Here is a 21,778-nt window from a genome sequence, read left to right as displayed (position 1 = left end):
ACCCTTCGCCTTGAGCTATCCCACTGGACCCCATTATTACATACCTTAATGAAACCAGGAGATAGAGATGGGTGTAAAATGGCCACATCATTTATTCACATTGTATTAAATAAATAGGACCTTGCCAGCTTAACCCAAGGCAATAATCTAAATATAGAATTTAACAAGAGATCGCTACTATGCTCTACCGCCAACATGAGAGAAGTTCAGCAGCCCTGCTGCCGGACCTGCGTCTGCAGTGTGTCGATGATAGGAAATCCAAGCAGGCTGCCCCTTAGCACAAGCAGTAGTAGCGTCTGTATCAATCAATCCACCGTGCAGTCACAGGAGAGAACCTCCTTTCTCCCTCTTCTGAACTTACCTGTGCAGTACTCTGGCAAGGTCCTATCGCTGCTGTGACAAATAAAACTTAAAATATAGTATCATATGTGCACTGTTTTGATCCAGAGGAAGGCAAAAAACCCAGCCCAAAGCCAGTGCCAATTATGCTTCAAGAGGGAAAAAATTCCTTCCTGACCCCAATGGCGATCAGAAACATTCCCTGGATCAAGCGATTCATATTAATTTAACATAAATACATTCAATACAGACTCTCACAATTCTAATGTATAAAGATACAGAAACCACAATATAACAGCACTTTCATGAAAACATCAATATTCAGTTTTTAATAGAAAATATGAGAACATAAAGTCGAAAACTCCTGACATTTCATAAAATTTGCAAAATGGTAGAGGGTGGGTGGGATGTTTCTACCTGCTGAGAAGATAAGGAAGTGAACTGCTTCTTCCCCTGACATCACATCCCTCTCTTATTCCACCCCTGGGCCTGGCCATCTCCTGCTTTGACTCATTCCTTCTCACCTAAACACAGCTACATGTGATTCTGCACATCTCTGGCCTAGACCAGTATAATTTGGCTGCTGGTCATTCGGATCCCTTGTCATGCAGCCCCTGCGCTTATAGCTCCAGGGCTTTCCTTGACAAGGGGACTCCTCAATTTGACCCTCCGCCTTGAGCTATCCCACTGGACTCCATTATTACATACTTTAAAGAAACCAGGAGACAGAGATGGGTGTAAAATGGCCACAGCATTTATTCACATTTTATTAAATAAATAGGACCTTGCCAGCTTAACCCAAGTCAATAATCTAAATATAGAATTTAACAAGAGATCGTTACTATGCTCTGCCGCCAACATGAGAGAAGTTCAGCAGCCCTGCTGCTGGACCTGCATCTGCAGTGTGTCGATGATAGGAAATCCAAGCAGGCTGCCCCCTAGCACAAGCAGTAGTAGTGTCTGTATCAATCAATCCACTGTGCAGTCAAAGGAGAGAAGTAGGTTGCCTGTCATATGAAAAGCCAAAGCCTAGGAAAACCTAGGAAATTGTATTATCTTGCCACAAATTACCATTTACTCTGCCCAATGCGTTATACTAGGATATTTACACAGGCAATTTTATTTCATCCTGGATACCAAATGTACTTTCTTATTAATAATGGAGTGATGGTCGACCTGCCCCATCTGCTCCAGAGGCCCCAGCTCAGAGGGTAATGTCACCAAACCACCTTGCCATGTTGCTTCCCTAAAAGCCCCTCCATTAAGTAGTGTCCTCCCCCCAGCCACAAGTGTCCAGCTCAGAGGGCCCTGTATTAGAGGGTAAGGCCAACCAACCCCTTTCCCATGCTACTACCTTAGCAACCCTCCCAACTACATAGACCTCCCTCCAGCCGCAAGTGCTCAGTTTATTGGGCCCAGCTTAGAGGGTAAGGTCTCCCAACCATTTTGATATCATGGTCACTGTAGTGACAATTAATCATTAAGAATACTGATAACCCTGTCATGACTGGGATGGGGGCCAATAATTTCTCGCTTGCGTGTACTATCATTCGTCCCCCCATATAAACCGAGTTTTCCCAGTACCCTATGAACTAAAACCTAGGGGTTCCTATCAGAGTGGTAGTAACCCTAAGTGTAATCCTAAAAGTATTTCTGGTCGTTAGATGCTCATTGTAACAAATTTCTTTACTGTAGATGTGGCTTCTAGATATGTTAGCTGCTGTACTACGTTGCCTTATTCCACCAAGGGTAGCATAACATATGCAGGACCCATAGTAGCAGGCCACCAGCCGCATGTGCCTTCCTGCATGGTGGGTAAGCCCAATTGTATGCTTCAACCCAGGTATCTCAATGTCCCACCATGGGCCACTGTAGCCTACTGTATGCAGGAACCAGGTAACACTTGCAGTATCCATCATACCGACAACCAGCCTCTTATGTCCTCCAGCATGGTGGGTACAGCTGATTGTATGCTTCGACCCAAGTATCTCTATGTAACATAACACCTCCCAGAGACCAACGCTCTTAGAGAGGAAACATCCAACCATGGGCCACTGTAACACATTCATGATCCACCGTACCAGCCACCAGCCCCCATTTTTCTCCAGCATGGTGGGTACGCCAAATAGCATGGTGGGTACGCCAGATTGCATGCTTTGACCGAGGTATGTTGATGTAAAGTAACACCTCCCAGAAAGGAAACATCCAACCATGGGCCACACATGCATGATCCATGCAACACTTGCAGGATCCCCTTACCAGCCACCAGCTGCTTGTGTTCTCCAACACAGCTCAACCACGCTGTGGAGACCAGCGCTCTGACAGCCCAACCATGCTGTGCAGACCAGCGCTCCCACAGCCCAACCACGCTGTGGAGACCAGCACTCCCACAGCCCAACCACACTGTGGAGACCAGCGCTCCAACAGCCCTTCCATGCTGTGGAGCCCCGGGCTCCAGCAGCTCTTCGACACTGTGGAACCCCATGCTCTGGCAGCCCTTTCACACTGTGGAGCCCATGCTCCAGCAGCCCTTCCACGCTGTGGAGCCCGCACTCCAGCAGCCCGTCCACGCTGTGGTGCCCTGCGCTTCATCAGTCCTTCCACGCTGTGGAGCCCGCACTCCTGCAGCCCTTCCACACTGTGGAGCCCCATGCTCCAGCAGCCCTTGCACACTGTGGAACCCCATGCTCCAGCAGCCCTTCCACACTGTGGAGCCTCATGCTCCTGCAGCCCTTCTGAACTATGGAGCCCCGCGCTTCAGCAGCTGTTCCACGCTGTGGAACCCCTTGCTCTGGCAGCCCTTCCACACTCTGGAGCCCCATGCTCCAGCAGCCCTTTCACGCTGTGGAGCCAGCGTTCCAGCAGCCCTTCCATGCTGTGGAGCCCGCGCTCCGGCAGCCCTTCCATGCTGTGGAGCCCACGCTCCGGCAGCCCTTCCACACTGTGGAGCCCCATGCTCCAGCAGCCCTTGCCCACTGTAGAGCCCGCGCTCCAGCAGCCTTTCCATACTGTGGAGCCCCTGCTCTCCAACAGCCCTTCCATGCTGTGGTGTCCTTCGGCACCCTTCCACGTTGTGGAGCCCACGCTCCAGCAGCCCTTCTACACTGTGGAGCATGTGCTCCAGCAGCCCTTTCATGTTGTGCAGCCCGTGCTCCAGCAGCCCTTCCGCACTGTGGAACCCCGTGCTCCGGCAGCCCTTCCACACTGTGGAGCCCCGAGCTCCAGCAGCCCTTCTGAACTATGGAGCCCCGTGCTCCAGCAGCTGTTCCACACAGTGGAACACATGCTTCCACATTGTGATGACCCATGCTCCAACTGCTTTCTGTCCAGACAATCAAAACTAGGCTCTTTGAAAGTAAAGGCTAGCTGGGGAGTTAAGTGACCAGCTTAAGTACAGTATACCCACCTCTCTCCACAGCACACAAAAGGAAGCTGCAATAGCAGGTTCGTATGATATAATATTGGGGGCTGTTAATTCTATATACTTGCCCTGATACAGTGAAATTGCCTCTAACCCCCAACTGTTATGTAGTAGTATTATTATTGTTTTTTGCAGGCGCTATGGATTTCATGCAAGCTTAACGCATGAAGTGAAATTACCACTTTTCCCAGAGAGAAAGCTTGCAAATACCATCTGCCGTCCTGGATTACTTGACATGCTGGCCACCCAAACGCTAGGGGTCAGTTGGGCAAGTGTAACCTGCCAGCCACTTGTCCCTACTACTGCAGGACTCCTGCCCATCAAGACCCTGTCTCGCTACAATTTGGCTACTCAGCTCAATAAACTCTGGCCATAGCCCCCAAGGCAAGCATCCCGAAACTTCTAGTTGCAAGCCACAGGCACTGCAAGACCTATTGTATGTTGGAGTTGTCTGCTATAACTACATATACTGTTTATGCTGTGGTAGGGTGACTAGGAAAAGGTGGAAAAGGGTCACTCTAGCCTTTAATTTCTCCCCAGGAAGGGAGTTTTTAAACAGAGAATCAGTGCTCTGTTTAAAGACTTTAGTAGCCAGGGACTCCATTCCGCAAATCCAGTCCAAAGATTGGAGTTCACCTTCCACAGGAAAGCTGTCCTGTGGAAAGGCTATTTAAAGTTAATTAGAATGGAAGAGTGTGTCTCTCAGCAGGTAGGAGACCTGGCTGTGTGAGGAACTCCCAGAGGAGCTGGGAGTGCAGCCTGATACTGCATGAAGCAGAGGGAGCCTGTGGCTGTGACTAAGAGCCAGATTTGTTGTCTGTGTGGGACATTGAAGAAAAGCCAGGAGGCTAAAAAGTTCACTCCAAGACTGTGAGTACAGGGGTGAGCCACAACAATTGTTTTGTTTGCTGGTAGTCCACAAGGGGCCCAGCCTAGTCAGGGACTGCTCCAAAGTTGGAAGGTAGTGCCCAATGGGCTAGGTTTTATTTTATGATTTGTTTGAATGATAAAATGGTTACCTCTGTGTCTGTGGACAATACACTGTGTTTGTTTAAAGTTGGAAAATAAACCTGTGTTTTCTTTGAAGAAGCTGTGTGTCACTGTCTTTATGCTCCTTTTTCCTATGCTGCCTGCCTACCATTGACTTATTCCCCCAAAAGTTACGTGTTCAAGCCGCCAGCTTGCCACAATGCGCACACCCTTAAATACAGTAATCAACATCTGGGCCTGGTGGCTGCTACTTACCCGCGGTATCAGAGGATTACTATATGTAGGTTCCATCTGCAGTAGTAGTGGATTGTCCTCTGAGCAGGAGCTGAAATCAGTAACTCAATAAAGGCTAATAACATAAAAGTCAGAATCTGATAATAGGCTGCTGACTTGAGTAATTTTATCTATAGAAATACCATACAATATGCAGATTTCTGAAAGTAACACCAGAAAATGTATTGCCTTCCAGTATACTACAACTACAGCTCTCTGTATCGTTTAAATAGTTGCCGTAGCAGCAGGTCAGTGCCACAGCCAGGATTTCTATAAAATACAGAGAGTACCCCTTTTGGGCCCCAAGGTGACTTCCATGCTGCCTGAGTGACCCCAGTGTGATTGACTGTAAACTCACAGGGGGGAACTGTCTTAACACCTTAGAACTACTTTGCCCTATGCAACAAGCATGAGTGACAGTGTTCCGCCTCTATAGGGTATGACAGGACAGCTGAAATGTTGTACAAATAAATATATAACTAGCTACAGGCTCAATTATATATATATATATATATATATATATATATATATATATATATATATATATATATATATATATATATATATATATATATATAGATCCAAAATTGCGATCTGGAGCACTCCCAAGTGATCGTCACTGCCTAGGTGCTGGTTAAATTATAAATAGTAAAATTGGTAAATAAACCGCACAACCAGGACTTCAGTAAAGTGTGAAAAAAACAAAGATTATTTTATTTTCAACATTTCGGATCCTAACTTAAGCCGTCTTCAGGAGGTCCTTCAGGAGCCGAAACGTTGACAATAAAATAATCTTTGTTTTTTTCACACTTTACTGAAGTCCTGGTTGTGCGGTTTATTTACCAATTTTACTATATACATATATATATATATATATATATATATATATATATATATATATATATGTGTATGTATGTATGTATGTATATGTATATATATATATATATATATATATATATATATATATATATATATATATATATATATATATATATATAAGTCAATAAAGCCCAGTAAAATTAGAGGTGAGACTCTGAAGACAGGCTTCTGAATCAAGTAACAATATCTTAGAAATACTGCCCACCGCCCTCTCTGTATAGTCCAACTACAGCTCTCTGTATATTCTAATGAGTTGCAGCAGCTCAGTGTCACAGGCTGGGTTTCTCTATAATACAGAGGGTGCCTGTTGGGCCCAGGCTGACTTCCATGCAGTTTACTGAGGAGTTAAAGTGTATATACTGCAGCTAATAACATTATATTACAGAGAGAGCTCTGCCTCATGTTTCTACCTGCTCAGAAGATAAGGTAGTGAACTGCTTCTTCCCCTGACATCACATCCCTCTCTTATTACTCCACCCCTGGGCCTGGCCATCTCCTGCTTTAACTCATTCCTTCTCACCTAAACACAGCTACATGTGGTTCTGCACATCTCTGACCTAGACCAGTATAATTTGGCTGCTGGTCATTCAGATCCCTTGTCATGCAGCCCCTTATAGCTCCAGGGCTTTCCTGTATTGGTGTTTAGTATCTATGGAATCTAAGGGAAAATGAATAACAGATTAATGTAATATCATTACTCCACCATGTGAGGATTTATGGTTATTGTATTCTTGGTCCTGTCCCTACACAGGAGGTCATAAAAAAAAACCTTGCATTCCTGAAGGAGGGGGAAGTGTCCAGTTACCTGATGCCCCTGAAATCACTAATAAATAGTCATCTCTTCTGACTAAGAAGTTGGGGACCTATTTCCATAGTTTCCTTGTTTCCCCTTGCCTATAGGACCAGGAAACTCTATTATTTGAACACAAGTGTAGGTTTTCTAGGTGGTTTCCCTTTTATTTTATAAACTGTTTGTATTTTTGAATGTGTGGCTTTTTGTGACATCTTTTTGCTAATTTTCACTGTTATACCTTTTATACTATAACATATAAAATGTAACAAGTTTGTCTTTGATGCTGTAAATGACCCTAGCCTGAAAGTGTGTAACTTGTGAGCCTTAGCCCTCTGCATGCTGTGTTCTGAGTAACCATTTGAATGCTCATAGGAAGAGTGTGTGTTTCAATTACATTAACCCTTGAACTACTAGAGTACCTGGTTTCTTTCACCTCCAGTGGGAGAAGTATGAAAGTGATGGCAGCAAGTTTTGTGGGTGTTGGTTGGTGTTTGGGGTACTGGTGTGTTAGTCTAACCTGTGTGCAAGGTGTGTGAGAGACTGAGCTAGTGACCCCTGATAGTCACACTTAAAGTCATGTGCAGCTGGAAGTACCGTAATCCGTGACACTTCCCGTCTACTAAAAAATATTTAAACACCCTGTTTTAAATGCTTAAATGCTTTAAATGAGTTAGGAGGCTGCCTTCCTGTAATGTGGAGCTGGATCCTAGGTACCTGCAAAAATGCTATTATAAAAATGGATTAAAACATTACAGAAGTCAATGTTTTTTTCCCCACCCTGGACAAGCACTTATTGTATGTCACCATTGACAAGTAATACTAACCTGGAAACATGGCACAATATTTTTCCAGCAGTGACACATTACATAGAAGCTCAAATGAATGTAATTAAATACATGTACATTCTTATTTTTAGAACAGTGTCACATTGGGGCAGTGGCAGACATTTCAATCACCTTGGTGAGGGAGAACAGCAACAATTAAAATTATTATCCATTTCACCAATTACTTCTCCTACTATTGAATTGGAAATGACTGTCCTATAGCACACTGCTAGTCATGGGCGAAAAAATTCGCCAGGCCTGAATTCACTGTGAATTTCCGCACTTTGCCACCAGCAAATACATTCCCTAAACTGTCAAGAAAATCCCCCGGCGAAAAATACGCAGCCCCAAAAAATTTGGGCATGCGTCAGAATAGTCGCGCGCATCAAAATTATTCGGACATCCATTCACTTTAATGCATTTGGACATGATTGGTGCGTATAAAAATTGTCGCGGGCATAGAAATTGACGTGCATCAAAATAATTTTGACGCCCATTGACTTGAATGCGTTTCACTCATCACTACACACTTCATTTGGGAGCTCTGCAGAATGTGAAGTAGCAATTGGAGTAAAAGGCTGTCTTGCCAAAAAGACAATAGTAATTAAAAATTGCATTTGCAATAAAATTCTGCATTTCGCAGTTAGTTAATATTTTTGCATAACCAAATATAGCTGTAAAAAAACACTAGACCCCCCAATGTACTTTGTGCAAAAAAGTTATATCGAAAAAAAGCTCATAAACTGTATTTTGTGCAGAGAAAGTTGCCACCAAAAAAATATTGCTATGAAAAAATCACAAATGTATTTTGCGCTGAAAAGTTGTTGCCAAAAAAAGTTGCTGTCAAAATACAGCCCTTGACTTCAATGCGTTTCACACATTTTCCTTTGCTTTTGTTCAGAGAGTCTGGCTTTGTAGCTTTTATTCTGGAAGCAACTTTTTAGATAATGTATTGTCTGGCCTGCACAAGGGGTTATGGAGCTATTGCCAATATGCAATTGTAGTATTTTGTGAAAGTTTTATAAAAGGGTTGCATAAGTAGCCTCGGATAATGAAAATAAGTTGGTAGTTTTGCAGGTTGTGAAAGTGTGAATATTCAAAGGGGCAAATTCACTAAGCACCAAAGCGCCGAACGCTAGCGTTACTTCGCTAGCGTTTGGCATTTTCGTTACTGCGCAAATTCACTAACGAACGCTGGCGTAGTTTCGCTAGTGTTAATTTCGCACCCTTACGCCTGGCTAAGTTTCGCTAGCGACGTAACTACGCAAATTCACTAACGCGCGCAGTGTACTGAACGCTACCTTTTACGCTAGACTTCCTTCGCCACCTTAGACCAGACGAAGCGCAATAGAGTAGATAGGGATTGCTTCAAAAAAAGTCAACATTTTTTCTAAGTCCCAAAAAACGCTGGCGTGTTTTCTACATTATGGGTGATAGGCTGAAAAAGATCGAAAAATTTTTTGGGGCTCCCCTCTTTCCCCCCTACATTTCCTGACTCATGGCAACTTACCTAGACAGTGGGCACATGTGTAAGGCAAAAAAAAAATTTTATTTGATGTTTTGAAGCTTTTCTAGCCATTTGTAGTGCTGATACGTATTCCTCCATTGAAATTTGAATTTGGCGCCGTATGCAAATTAGCCTTCGCTAGCGTAACTTCTCTTTACTTAGCAAATCAACGCTAGCTCAACTTCGCAACATTACGCTACCCCTGAGCGCAACTTCGAATTTTAGTGAATTTTCGAAGCGCTGGCGAAACTACGCCTGGCGAAGTGCGGCGAAGTGCGGCAAAGTTACGCCTGGCGCAACTACGAATCTTAGTGAATTTGCCCCGACGTATCTCTGGTCCAATGCCTTGTCTGTTCCCAGCAAAATGATAATTCACTGCAATAGGATAAAACCTGTGTGTGTGTGGTTACTAAATATAGTTCTTACTCTGAGCACGAATATTCTGGTTAAACCATCATTAGACAGGTATATGTTGACCAGTCAGAATCCAGGAATAGCTCTAAATGAGTTGTCTATGAAGATTCTGTTTTATCCAGGTCATAATATACAGTTCCTAGTAAATGTCAAGTAGAATATAGTCAAGAAAAACTCTAATGGGGACATTTAATAAAATTTTCAAAGTGCAAAACTTTGGAAACAAAAATTTGCATGTCACAATGTAATATTGTTCGTTAAACTTTTATTGCATTGCGAATTTTAATTGCGCATTGTGAACATTTAACACCTGCTCTGGAGTTTCGTTAAATATTTTGTAACAAAAAACAGTTTGCAATTATGAAATTTTATTACATAAATATGTCGCAAACTATAAAATTCGCTATCCTACTGTCACATGAGGGGCAAAGTGTTAGCGAAGGCAAAACTTTTTACTTTGCAAACATTTATTAGCATTGCGAACTAATTTCAAAAGTTTTTTTCATTAGCAACCGATATTACATTGCTCAAATATGCCTGAATATATGCAAGAATCTCTGTTCCTATAAAAATATTTTGTATACAAAGTCCACTGCACATAGTTGCCATTGACTTGCTCCTCTGCTGTTTAGGCTTTTGTTGGAGTATTTAATGTTGGAACAACTCTTCACTTTTATGAAGAGATATTACTTGTTTAATATATGGAGGTTTACTTAGAACAAATAAAACAATACATCTTCCCTTCGCTTTCAGAGTCTGATGACCTTTTGTAATAAGTCACTTGACTCAGTTCAATTCGCAAATGTGCTTTTCTATGTAGATCCGGGATGACTTTGTTTAAGCTATAGCTGTCTTGTGAGGTGAATAATTCCTGATGATCCCTTTCATTATTATGAAATTCTCTTTGTAAAAGTCTAAAAAAGTATGACTCAAATAGTGTATTATCCATTATGCATTTTTTCATGGTGAAGATGATTTTACTTCTCTATGAGTAATTCTAATTTTAATATAATTTTAATACAAAAATAATACTCCCTCCTATTGAAAGATGAGAGGAGACTTTTATGTAGATTTCAGGAAAACCCACGGACTATAATAACTATTTATTTCAGACTGACATACTCCATCTTGGTGTAATTTGCATTAAATGATTAAATCTGACTCAGTTCACCTTTACCTATTTCCATCACTTAGTGGAGATTTTGTACTGAATTTAAAAGACTAATTTGCCAAGAGTAATTTTAATAAGATGATATTCTATACCACATAACTCAAAAGGCATTGAAAAGAGAACAAATGACAGATCGGAAGATGAACACACCTAGGTGTGAAGTAGAATTGAAGAACAAAAGAGTTTAATGAAGAAAGCAATTCTCAGGCATTACAATGAATAATGATTGTCTCATTAAGAAAATGTGGTGAATTGATGTTGGCAATACAGATGCAAAAGCACACTTCTGATCATTTTACAATCAGTAAATAGTCGCTTTAAAAAGTGCTAACAAGCTCACATGTGCACTCATGAATAGTTTATCATCATTTATCTTGGCTAGTGAGGGAGATATTTGCTTAGATTAATCCTTTGCATTCTAGAAGACTTTCAAGTGCTTTGTCATTGAAATGAGTAGCATCAACCATGCCTGATCACTAGCACTCCTACTCACTGTATATATCTGCAAGTGTTCCTGTCTCTGAGATTAAAAAAGCAGCAGGACATTAGGAAATGGTGCTCTGCGGTAAGGAACATTTGAGGTTTTTTCAGTTCAAGTAAAGCTATTATCTCAAAATTGGTTCCATTTCATTTTTTTTTTTTTTTAAAACAAGCATTTATAAGGCATAAGGCATTAGAGGTAGAAATGTGAGATAATTTTACAAGTTTTCTTATTTCTTCCACCCTTTATGATTAAATTAGTCACAGTCATATCCAAGTGAAAAGTAGAAGAACATTTCAGATAAATGGTTATTTATTAGGTGCAGGAAAGGATGCATAGTGCAAGACATGGGCACAATCTGCAATGGTTCTGCACTTGTCACCCCAATTGCTGTGGATCTGGTCTACCCCATGCCTGTATTAGGGTTGTATTCATGAGGGGAGGGCAGCACAAGATTTTTTTTTTATCTGGCACAAGGTGCATTGTGCTGCATGGTCCCAGTTGCAAGTAGGAAGTGAATGGCCATAAAGAGGTGCACCTTTGTGGCTCTTAGTGCACCTTCGCTTGTGGCATTAATAAATGACACCAAGGGGCAGATTTGTCAAGGGTCGAATTTCGAGGTGAGGGGAGTTTTTTTAAACTCCCCTCAACTCAAAATTTGAATAAAAAAAGACCAATTGAAATTTATTAAAAAGAAATCAAAGTTCGGGTGAATAAGCTGTATTCGAATCGTTCAAAACAAAGTTTTATCGAATTGGAATCAAAGTATTTGCCCCAAAAAACTTAGATCTCAAAACTTCATCCACCAAATGACTCCAAATAGGTTCTAGGAGGTCCCCCATAGGCTTAAACATCAATTTGGCAGGTTTTAGATGGCGAATGGTCGAAGTCAACGTTTTAAAGAGACAGTACATGATAAATTTCGATATTCGAATAGTCACATTTTTTTCAAATTCAAACACATTTTGGACAATTTGATAGTCGAAGTACACTAAAAAAAAAAAAGCTCAAAAATCTAATTTTTTTAATTAGATTTTTCACTTTGATCCTTGATAAATCTGCCCCCTACTGTCTATCCTGAATGCATAGCTAGAATCCTTGTCACAATTAGGGGTTGCTACCTTTTAAACGAAAAGATTCTGACCAAAGAGAAAGGAGAGGAGGTGAACCTGTAAGGTTGAGGGTCCATGATGTATAAGAGGCCAGACCATGATGCAAAATGTGCAGGGAGATGATGCAAAAGGGGAGATATAGGCAGTGATTTGATGGGTTAGTCAGGCTGATAAAGAGCAGGGGAATAGAGGCTGAGCTGGGAGCTTGGTGGCAGATAGTTAGATTTAGGTGTGCAGAAGACAGAATGACAGGGAATTATAAATTTACCAGCATGTACTTCCCCTTGCTGGTATTTTAGCCAGCAGCCACTAGCCAGGTGATAACCAAGCCATATATAGAAAAAAAAGTTAGGAGAGACAGTCAAATAACTACTGAAAAAATAAATTTCATAATGCTGGCACAAAACTGCAAAGAGCATTCGTTTAAGTAAGGTTAAAAAAAAATAACCTCCCCTAATACTAATATACATAGTTTTTATTACAGTGTCATGAATAATGGCAGACAGCACATTTTGATCACCTTGGTGAGGGAGAACTGCAAAAATTAAAACATTGCCATAAACTTCCCATACTTTGAAAGATAAGTGAATGACTGTTCTTAACCATAATGCATTAAGAGTGGGAAGTAGAAATTGGAGAACAAGGTTGTCTTGATCACATGGTTCTTGCCAAGAAGACAATAGTAATTAAAAATGCCTGCTTGTTATAAGCCTTAAAAGAACCTGTCAGGAAAATAAACAATGCAAATATTAAAGGTACACATTCGCTATTGTTTTTCACTGAATAGTTTTATTCTGCTTTATGTTACATTCGCTTGTTTATATATTTTACCCCAACAAAAAACTCAATTTATGTATTGTGCATTATGCCAATAGGTGAAGAATGCAATAAAGAGAATACCAAGAGAATTTTTCCTTGGAAAATGACCAATACTCAAGATAACAAAAAAGCAGCATTCTTATCACAACCTGCTAGATAAATTGCAATTCCTTGGAGCACATTGCCTTCTTTGACTTAAGGTCACTGCATGACCTAAGGGAGTCATCATAGGAGAATAAGATAAGAGAGGCCTAGATACTGTTTTTATTGTCAACTAGACTATTGGCTAGGCAACCATTTCTCTATGCAAGAAATAATCAGCTTTTTAACCAGAATGTTTTTAATGTAAATGTTGAATAAAGGATAAATTAAAGCAAGTTAAAATAGATTAATATCCCTTTAAATAGATCTGATGCACCTTATCACATCATTTTTTTTTTATATAATTCTTTATTTATAATTTTAACGAGGGAGGGGGAAGGGGTACAGAAGAAAAAGGAAGAGGGTTGGGAAAGAATAAGGTATACATGTAATAAACAATATCAAAACCATAGTATACAGACAGACAAGTCAGACAACAGGTCATAGACTCAATTATAGTGTGAAATACTTCTACACAGATACAACCATAAAATTGCATTGACAGATCTTGTGAATAGGATTACATATGAGTGATTTTCCCTTCTAGGTTGCGCTTAGCTATAAATGTTAGAATTTATACTTTATTTGATATTTCTAAGGAAATTTATCCAGGGGGACCAAATTTTCCAGTAGGTAGCACTATCATTGTTCATCATATGTGTCAATTCTTCCAGTTGTCTTATTTCCTCAGTGTTATTTAGCCACTTATTATTGTCAGGTATTGCTGGGATTCAAGCCAGAGACCTTTGGGTTTTCGGTTCGATACCTTAACCATTTGGCCAGGTGAGCAGCTTGTAGGGTTGTTTGCTATATGTTACCTGATCTCTGCAGCCCCTGCCCAGCTGCAGCCTGTTTGGCCTCTGCAGCCCCAACCCAGCTGCTGCCTGATTAGTTGCAATCAGCCAACCAGGGCTGCCTCTGCCCTATTTAAGGTCAGCCCTCCAAACACTCCTTGCCAGAGCAGAGCAGAGTTTCCCAGACTAGCAGTGTGACATTGTCCCTAGCTAAGGGTTTCAGCTTTTGCCTCCTTGCTTTGTTCTGTCCTACCTTGAACCTTTCCTCCTTATCTTTCCTTGTTCTGTTCCTGCCTGTTCTGTTCTCTACCATTCACCTTGCCTTAACCTATTTCAGCCTTGACCTGTTCCTGATTCCTGTCCTACTTTGTACTGACCTTGCCTCGCCTGTTCCTGATTCTTGCTTCCTGACCCGCCTTGTACCAACTCATCTCACTCTGCATCTTGCCCTGCCTTTTCCAGTCCTCTCCTGCTTTCTGCTCCAGTCCACTCCAGCTTTCTGCTCCAGTCCTCTCCTGCTATCAGCTTCTCTTGTTGTTCTGCTCTAGATTCCTTCTGCACTCTATCCCCAGTCTGATTAATAAATTGATTCACCGCATATGTCTCTTGGATGCTGACCCCAGCATTTTTGGATCTCCGCTAGTGAGATCATTTTATTGTTTTTAATGAAGTCACTAAGTTTAGTGTCTCTGCTTACAAATTTCCCCCATCTAATGAAAGCACCCTTCTCTAGAGTGGCAGGAACATTTGGGTTAAACAACAAAAGTTGGAGTACAAATGGAGGACTTGTTAGCTTATATACTTTTGTTATTATGCCATGTTTTCAAAGTTGCCCCAATTAATGGGCATTGTCTTATTTCCTTAGTTAAACTTCCACTTTCAAACCACAAATTATTTATGATTGGGTATTCAAATAAGCTTTGTTCTAAGACACACCAATCTTTCTTTACTTTTTCAGAGGCCCAGGAGAGAATGCGAGCCAAGCGAATTGCAAAGTAATAAAGGTAGGTATCTGGAAGACCCAGGCACCCTTTTCTTTTGGGTAGAATCTGTAGTTGATGCTTAAGTCTTGGGTTTTTCCCATTCCAAATAAATCTCGATATCAGTGATTTAATCGAGATGAAGAAGGAATGAGGTACCCACACTGGCAATACTTGAAGTAGATAAAGTAATTTTGGCATTACAATCATGTTTGTAGCTTGAATACACCAAACCCATGATAAATGTAATTAGTCCAATTATCTACCAATTTTTGAAGTGAGAGTAATAATGGGATATAATTGTCTTGATAAGATATGTCCAAATCTGCCCTAATTTTGATACCTAGATATGTAAGGAATGGTTAAGCCCATTTAAATGAGAAATTCTGTTTAATAATCTTGGCTTGTAACTCTGGGATATTTATATTTAAGATTTCAGATATAGTATAATTAACCTTGAAATTGGATAATTCACCAAAAGTTCTCATCAGTGATACTATGTGGTTTGGTAATGCACATTAGTAAGTCGTCCGCAAAAGCAATATATTTATATTCTTTGCCTGCTGCTACAATCCCTGAAATGTTGGGGTTATTCCTAATTTGTGACAGTAATGTTTCCATAACTAATATAAAGGGCGAGAGTGGGCATCCCTGCCTTGTTCCATTGTGGATCTGGACAGTTGGGGATAGTATACCATTCACTCTAATTCTTGTGTTTTTTGTAGAGAGCCATTCTTTGTCTGATGATTGGACCTAAACCCAGCTAACGTCTTGTCAAGGAAAAGCCATGACACCCTATCAAAGGCTTTCTCTGCGTCTGTGGTAAGTATCAATGAAGGTATATTTTTCATTGTGCATATCGTACCAATGACATAACTTTAAATGTGTTGTCTTTCCCTTCTCTTTTAGGGACAAATCCCACTTGGTCTTGAATCAGAAAGGGCAAGTATTTTTTCAGTCTAATACCTATAATATTGGCATATATTTTCATATCTAAATTGAAAGGGAAATAGGTCTAGGGCATAATTGAGGATCTTTTCCCGCTTTGGAATTATGGTGATATAAGCCTCTTGAGCTTGGGGGTGGAAGCCATTTTCTTTAGAGACAAAGTTAAAGTATTGGAAAAGTAGAGGAGTAAAATCTTTTTTAAATGCTTTATAGAATAATGCAGTGTAGCCGTTAGGTCCAGGGCTTTTCCTTGCAGGCAGGGAATCTATATAATCTTCAATTTCCATATTAGTAAAGGGTTCTTCTAATAATTGGGATTGTTCTTGAGATTATCTAGGAAGACTCGCCTCTTCTATAAATTTCTCTATATTATCAGACGGATTAGCCTGACGTGTTGACGTTTTGTGTTTATAGACGGCATGGCAGTACTCCTGAAAAACATTAGCAATACCTTGTGTCGTGGTATGTTTTATTGTGATCTTTAATAGACATATGTGTATGGGGTTGTATTTTTTTTTTGAGTGTTCGAGCAAAGTGCTTAGTACATTTGTTATTTAATTTGTAATATTTTTGTTTGACCCTCATATAAGCTTTTTGCACCTTCTGATCTAATACTGCTAGTTGTAGCCTCTTGCTCTGTAGTTTAGTAAGAGTTTTTTGGGCAAGTGTCTTATGAATTTGTTCTAAAACTGATATTTCCTGCAATAATTCACTTATCTTTTTCTCTTTTTTTTTTTAGGTTACTCCCCATGGCAAGCAATTTCCCTCTTAAGACACATTTAAGAGTTTCCCAAATGTCGCTGGTGAAGTGTGTGGAGTATTGTTTGTTTGGACTGTTTGTGACATCCAAGATTGGATTTGCTGTTTTCTATCCTCTGTGTGTAACAGGGTTTCATTTAGACGCCAAGTAAATTCTGCTTTCAATGTATTTGGGAGTAGGAACTTTGTAATAATTGGGCTGTTATTTGAGAAGACAGAATTTCCCATTGAAGCTATTCTGATGTTGTTCCTCCTGCTCCTGTGTTCTTGGTCCTCCAGTTGTCTCTGCAATTCTTGTATAATAATGTCCTGTGTTTGATATGCTTATAGATCGTCTTTTGATCAGATGTGCACTTGGTAAGATTAGTTTCCATATCCTCTGTGCGTGCAGCAAGGGATATCATATCTTTTTTATATCCTGGATTTCTTCTTTTATTGTGGATTTATTGTGGATTGTCCTGCAACATCTCTTTAATATCAGCTTTTGAAGGCAAGTTGGCAATATAATTGTGTATGCCTCATTCCTCCTCTGCGTTGCTTTCACCCTCTGACTGCTCTCTGTCTGTTGCAGCCTCATCCTCCTCAGACGTGTCTCGCATCGGCGCCATCTTGGAATTGAGATGCTCCACTTTTTTTCTAAAGAAAAGCGTTGCTATCTCATTTGAGGCTGCCAGTATTTTCCTCCTCAGGGTTTTGTTTTTTCTTTCTCTGGTTTTGCTCTGTGAGTTTTCCCCATCTTCTCCGATGCTATAAAAGGCTAATTCCATTTAGTGAGCACGGAGCTCTCTTTCTATGCTGCCATACAACTTTGGGTCAAGCCACACCCCCTTTATCACATCTATTTAAAGAGACACAATTTGTATGCTTTCTTATTATTTATTTAAAGATTATATGGAAAAATTAATGTACATATATTAATGGGTAATAAGAAAATATAGTAACTGTGAACAATAATTTGTTACAGGTGGTAGCTTAGTTGTCATTGAAAGCAATGTGGTATTGAGTGCTCACTTGTCCAAATGATTTCAAACCATGCACATGGCATGTAATGTTCAGTCCATGAAATCTAGTGTTGTGCACCACTGTAATGTGCACTGCATATTAAAAAAATGCACTATAATCAATTAAAACGAATAATGCTTCTCAGAGTAAGCCATTGTTATTATGAGAGCAATTATATTATTTGTGATATCCTATTATACATACACACATTCTGATACAACTTCCAAAATGCAGGGCTGGATTTAGTAGAAAAAGGGAGATGCTTGATACTTCAGCCCTAAACATTTCACAGGAAAAATACCAACATTTTGTCCCAGGCTGGTGCCTCTTCTATAAAAAATTGACTAGCATGGACTAGATTGCTGGGGGGCGTGACATTGCAAATTTTCTTTAGCTGCCAACAGCCATTGAACTTGAGTGAAAGAGAGAGTCTGACAGCTTGAGACAGAGGTACAAACTTGAGAGAAGCCTTACAATCGGGAATTGCATGGAGAAATGAGAGGAGAAGATTTGACCACAAGGTGAAGGATACCAAAAAGCTCACCCAGTAACAAGGAAAATGTTATAAAACAGAAATAGTTAACCTGTAACTGAACAGCAATATTACATAACTTTTGATTTATTTTACTTCTTAAACATTATTATTAGTTTCTGGATTTGGACTCACAATGAGATGTGTATTCCCTGGTACTTATTTTCTTTCTGGTAATAATCAGTGGTTATGGGAAATTCAGGATCAGAGCAAGCATTTCACAAAGCAAATCAATTGCCCTTTAACTGAAACAATTGTTTACATTTGCTACACTGCTGATTGGAGAGGTCCATGGCTGTTGTAGCTGGAAGGCAATGTGAAGCTTATGTGTGGTAAAGCAAACAAATCCAAGCAACCACAGGTAAGCCTTTGAATGAAACACAGGGAGAGATTTCAGAAATTCTATTGATAAAGCAAAGTCTAAGCAGTTTTTAAGACAGAACCTTTCATCCTAATCCCAATGCTGAAATATGCTCAGTTTATTTTCAATGCAGGTTGTTGATTTACTGGTTCAGAAAGCAATTAGATCCTGAATAAATATGTTTTCCAATCATAATTGGCTTGCAAAGTTGACATTTCCTCTGAAACTGCTAGCCAAATAAAGAAGTGAATATGCATCAAATAAAAGTTACAGAGCACGTTTCTTGACGTGTTTCAGTATGGTGTGCTTTTGTAATCTGTTTGAATTACATTTCCTTGACTTTTTCTTGGCTCAGTTTTTGCCTTTAAGTGTCACTTTGATGAATGAGAACCTTATTTCCACTGAAGGTTTATGATACCGTATTTTCAAACTTGATCATTATTACTTGCTGTATTGAGGACCAAAAACAATTTTTAACCATCATTATTATTCTTTGAAGTAATCATCCTCTGCTGGAAGCGCATATAAGCAGTTTCTGTATATTTTGAAATGCCAAAGTTCACTTTGTAAACAAATCCCAATATTTAAATGAAACAAACACAGTACAATCAATAACGTCACCAGCACAACTGAAAACATATTAGCAAAAGACACCCAAATGCTATAAGGCAGTAACAAAGTGGCCCATAATGTATTAAACCATTAAAAACTGTTTGAACTTTGTTTACTAATTGGTTGCTTGTGAGAAAAATTGCATTAGTATTAATAAAAGAGCTTTCTTGGTCCCCTAAAATAAGATAAACTAAAATATAATGAAGAGAAAACTTCAAGAACTTCAATCAGCAAACTATATGTTACATGGTGATAATGGCTCAAAATATACATTTGCCATCATGTCACTTGCTTAAAAAACATCCAGCCATTTCTTGAAATTATTTAATGTATCGTATTGTACAAATGCTTTGGGTGAGAATTACACAACATGACATCTATTTAAAAAGAAATACAAAACTTCATGTTATCAAATGTAATTTCCACTGGAAAGGTCAACTGGTGAATAAGGCATCAGATGCGTTATATGTTCCCCAGATATATTTAGAAAGTCATTATATATATTTTTCTCCAATGCAAAAGAAATAAACCTGTTCCCTATTGTGGCAGATCATGTTGGGATATCCTTTGTCCTACTCCAAGGAGCTCCAGTCTGCTTTACTTAATAATTTTGAAGTATCTTTTGCTCCATTAGGAAAGGTAAACATGAGCTCCAACATTCTCCCACCCATACTTACATTGATCAGTCCTCTGTCTAAAGCTGGCCATAGATGTTGAGATTTTTAAAAGATCCGATCGTCATCATGAGACCATGATTATCTTGGAACGATCGTACGAATTGTCCATCAACTAAAAAGACCAATTTGCCAGGAAAAAAAAGGGGAGCTGCCTGCTTGGCCCGGCAAACATAGATAAATTGCACGGGTGAAGATAAAGATTTTTTAACCTGGCCGATCAATTTTCTGACAGATGAGGGCTGAAAAATCGTAAGATGAAAATGTCAGTGTTGAACAGTGTTCTGTAGATAACAGTATATACCTTTTAAAAGGAATTGCTACTATTCAGCCTCAACCACCGCTACCAGATTCTTCAATCCTTCTGCTCTCCTCCTGTAGCTGTTAACCCAACTGTTATTTGCAATCTTTTTTACTGCATCATCACTGTTTCTATACCAGTTCCCTTGTGTCCACATTATCACTTAACATGTATAATAGCAAACAGTGCTAGTGGTCATTAAATTGAGTGAATTATAAAGTCACTAGATTATTTACCTGCAGATGCTCACCCTGGGGCCTTTTTCAAGAGTAGTTCTAATATTCCCAATGGTTTGGAAGTTCCAAATCAATAATATAACAAAGGTTTAATAGGAATGGTGTGTTCATAGCTGATGGCATGTATGTAGCCATAGGAAGTATATACATTTAGCACATGAAAAAAAAGCACCCAAAGATTCATGGGTAAACCTAAGAAGGACCTATGCCCATTTAAACTGTGTATGTTGCACATCCAATATTAAAGGAGTTAAGATCAATCAACCCCTACATGGTACCCCAATACAATTAAAGAACTATGCCACCTGTGACTCCTGTAATTATGGTATATCTACTTAAATGCCCATGTGGGATGGCATATGTGGGTCAGACTGGACGACAGGTAAAAACACGAATTAAAGAACATTGTGGGAATATTCGTAACTACCGTAAAGGCATTTACACTGATACTGTGGTAGCAAGACACTTTGAGATCATAGAGAGGAATCATAACCTGAGCCAATTAAAATGTCTAGTCTTGGGGGTTGTATATATGCCCCCTAGAGCAGGAGATTTTAAATTAATACAAACACAAAGAGAAATGTATTGGATTAAGAAATTAAACATGGTTAGTCCTAAAGGCATAAATTAATCTTGGAGTGTAAAAAGTTTTCTTGCAATTTGGGTCTTTGCAATGGTATTATACTATTGACGTTAATAGCAACTTTCTATTTACTTTTCAGATTTTAATATTTTGCCCTAGTCCAGATTTGTGGACACTCAGAATACTGCTAATGGTAACGTATATATATAGAGGTAACAAGAAAAGCCCGCACACACAGGACTTGAGTGAAGAAATTTTTTTTAGTTTATTCAACGTTTCGGCCCAGTCACATGAGCCGTCTTCAGGAAGACTTCCTGTGTGTGCGGGCTTTTCTTGTTACCTCCATACTATGTTTAATTGCTCCAGCACCTAGGCATCCATTTTGTGCTCTGTGTGCACCGACCCTTTGGTTGTTATATATATATATATATATCCTAGTGCTCATTCTCTATACATGTATATTTTTACTTATGCTTTGATTTTTATTCTCCACAGTTCCTATGTAAATATGGATATTTTGTCAACTCATGGGACTTTCACTTGAATATTTGGCTTTGTGATTGGGACTGGAAATATGGACATTGTGCAACCTGTTGGACATTAGTTTTGGACATATTTTAGGTCAATCACCTTAGGGGTGGTGTAAAACTTGGAGAATGTTTCTAATTTGCGTAGGTCACTTCCTGTACTACATCTTAAATATGTTGTGTTGTACTGTTTCACACTTGATATAAAGAGCTCCGGGGGTTTAAACATGTTGTGTGTCAATGAACCCTTTTTGAGCACTTAATCTCTGCTGCAAGTGCCTTATTCTTGTAAACTTGCATAATTT

The 21,778-nt window shown here is 39.7% G+C and overlaps 1 long non-coding RNA gene across 1 annotated transcript in view; it reads left to right on the top strand.

Moving 5' to 3' along the window:
- LOC121399657 overlaps nucleotides 1–15,884 on the top strand; it is a 36,782-nt gene extending 20,898 nt beyond the window's left edge. Inside the window, exons 2-4 of the long non-coding RNA XR_005965243.1 lie at nucleotides 14,917–14,962; nucleotides 15,664–15,760; nucleotides 15,848–15,884. This is a non-coding gene — a long non-coding RNA (uncharacterized LOC121399657). The remainder of the gene's footprint in view (nucleotides 1–14,916; nucleotides 14,963–15,663; nucleotides 15,761–15,847) is intronic.
- Nucleotides 15,885–21,778: the final 5,894 nt, after the last annotated feature.

The sequence above is a fragment of the Xenopus laevis genome, chromosome 2L (assembly GCF_017654675.1).
Source record: "Xenopus laevis strain J_2021 chromosome 2L, Xenopus_laevis_v10.1, whole genome shotgun sequence".
Lineage (NCBI taxonomy): Eukaryota > Metazoa > Chordata > Amphibia > Anura > Pipidae > Xenopus > Xenopus laevis.
Note: the sequence above shows the minus strand (reverse complement) of the source record. Positions and strands in the feature narration are given on the sequence as shown.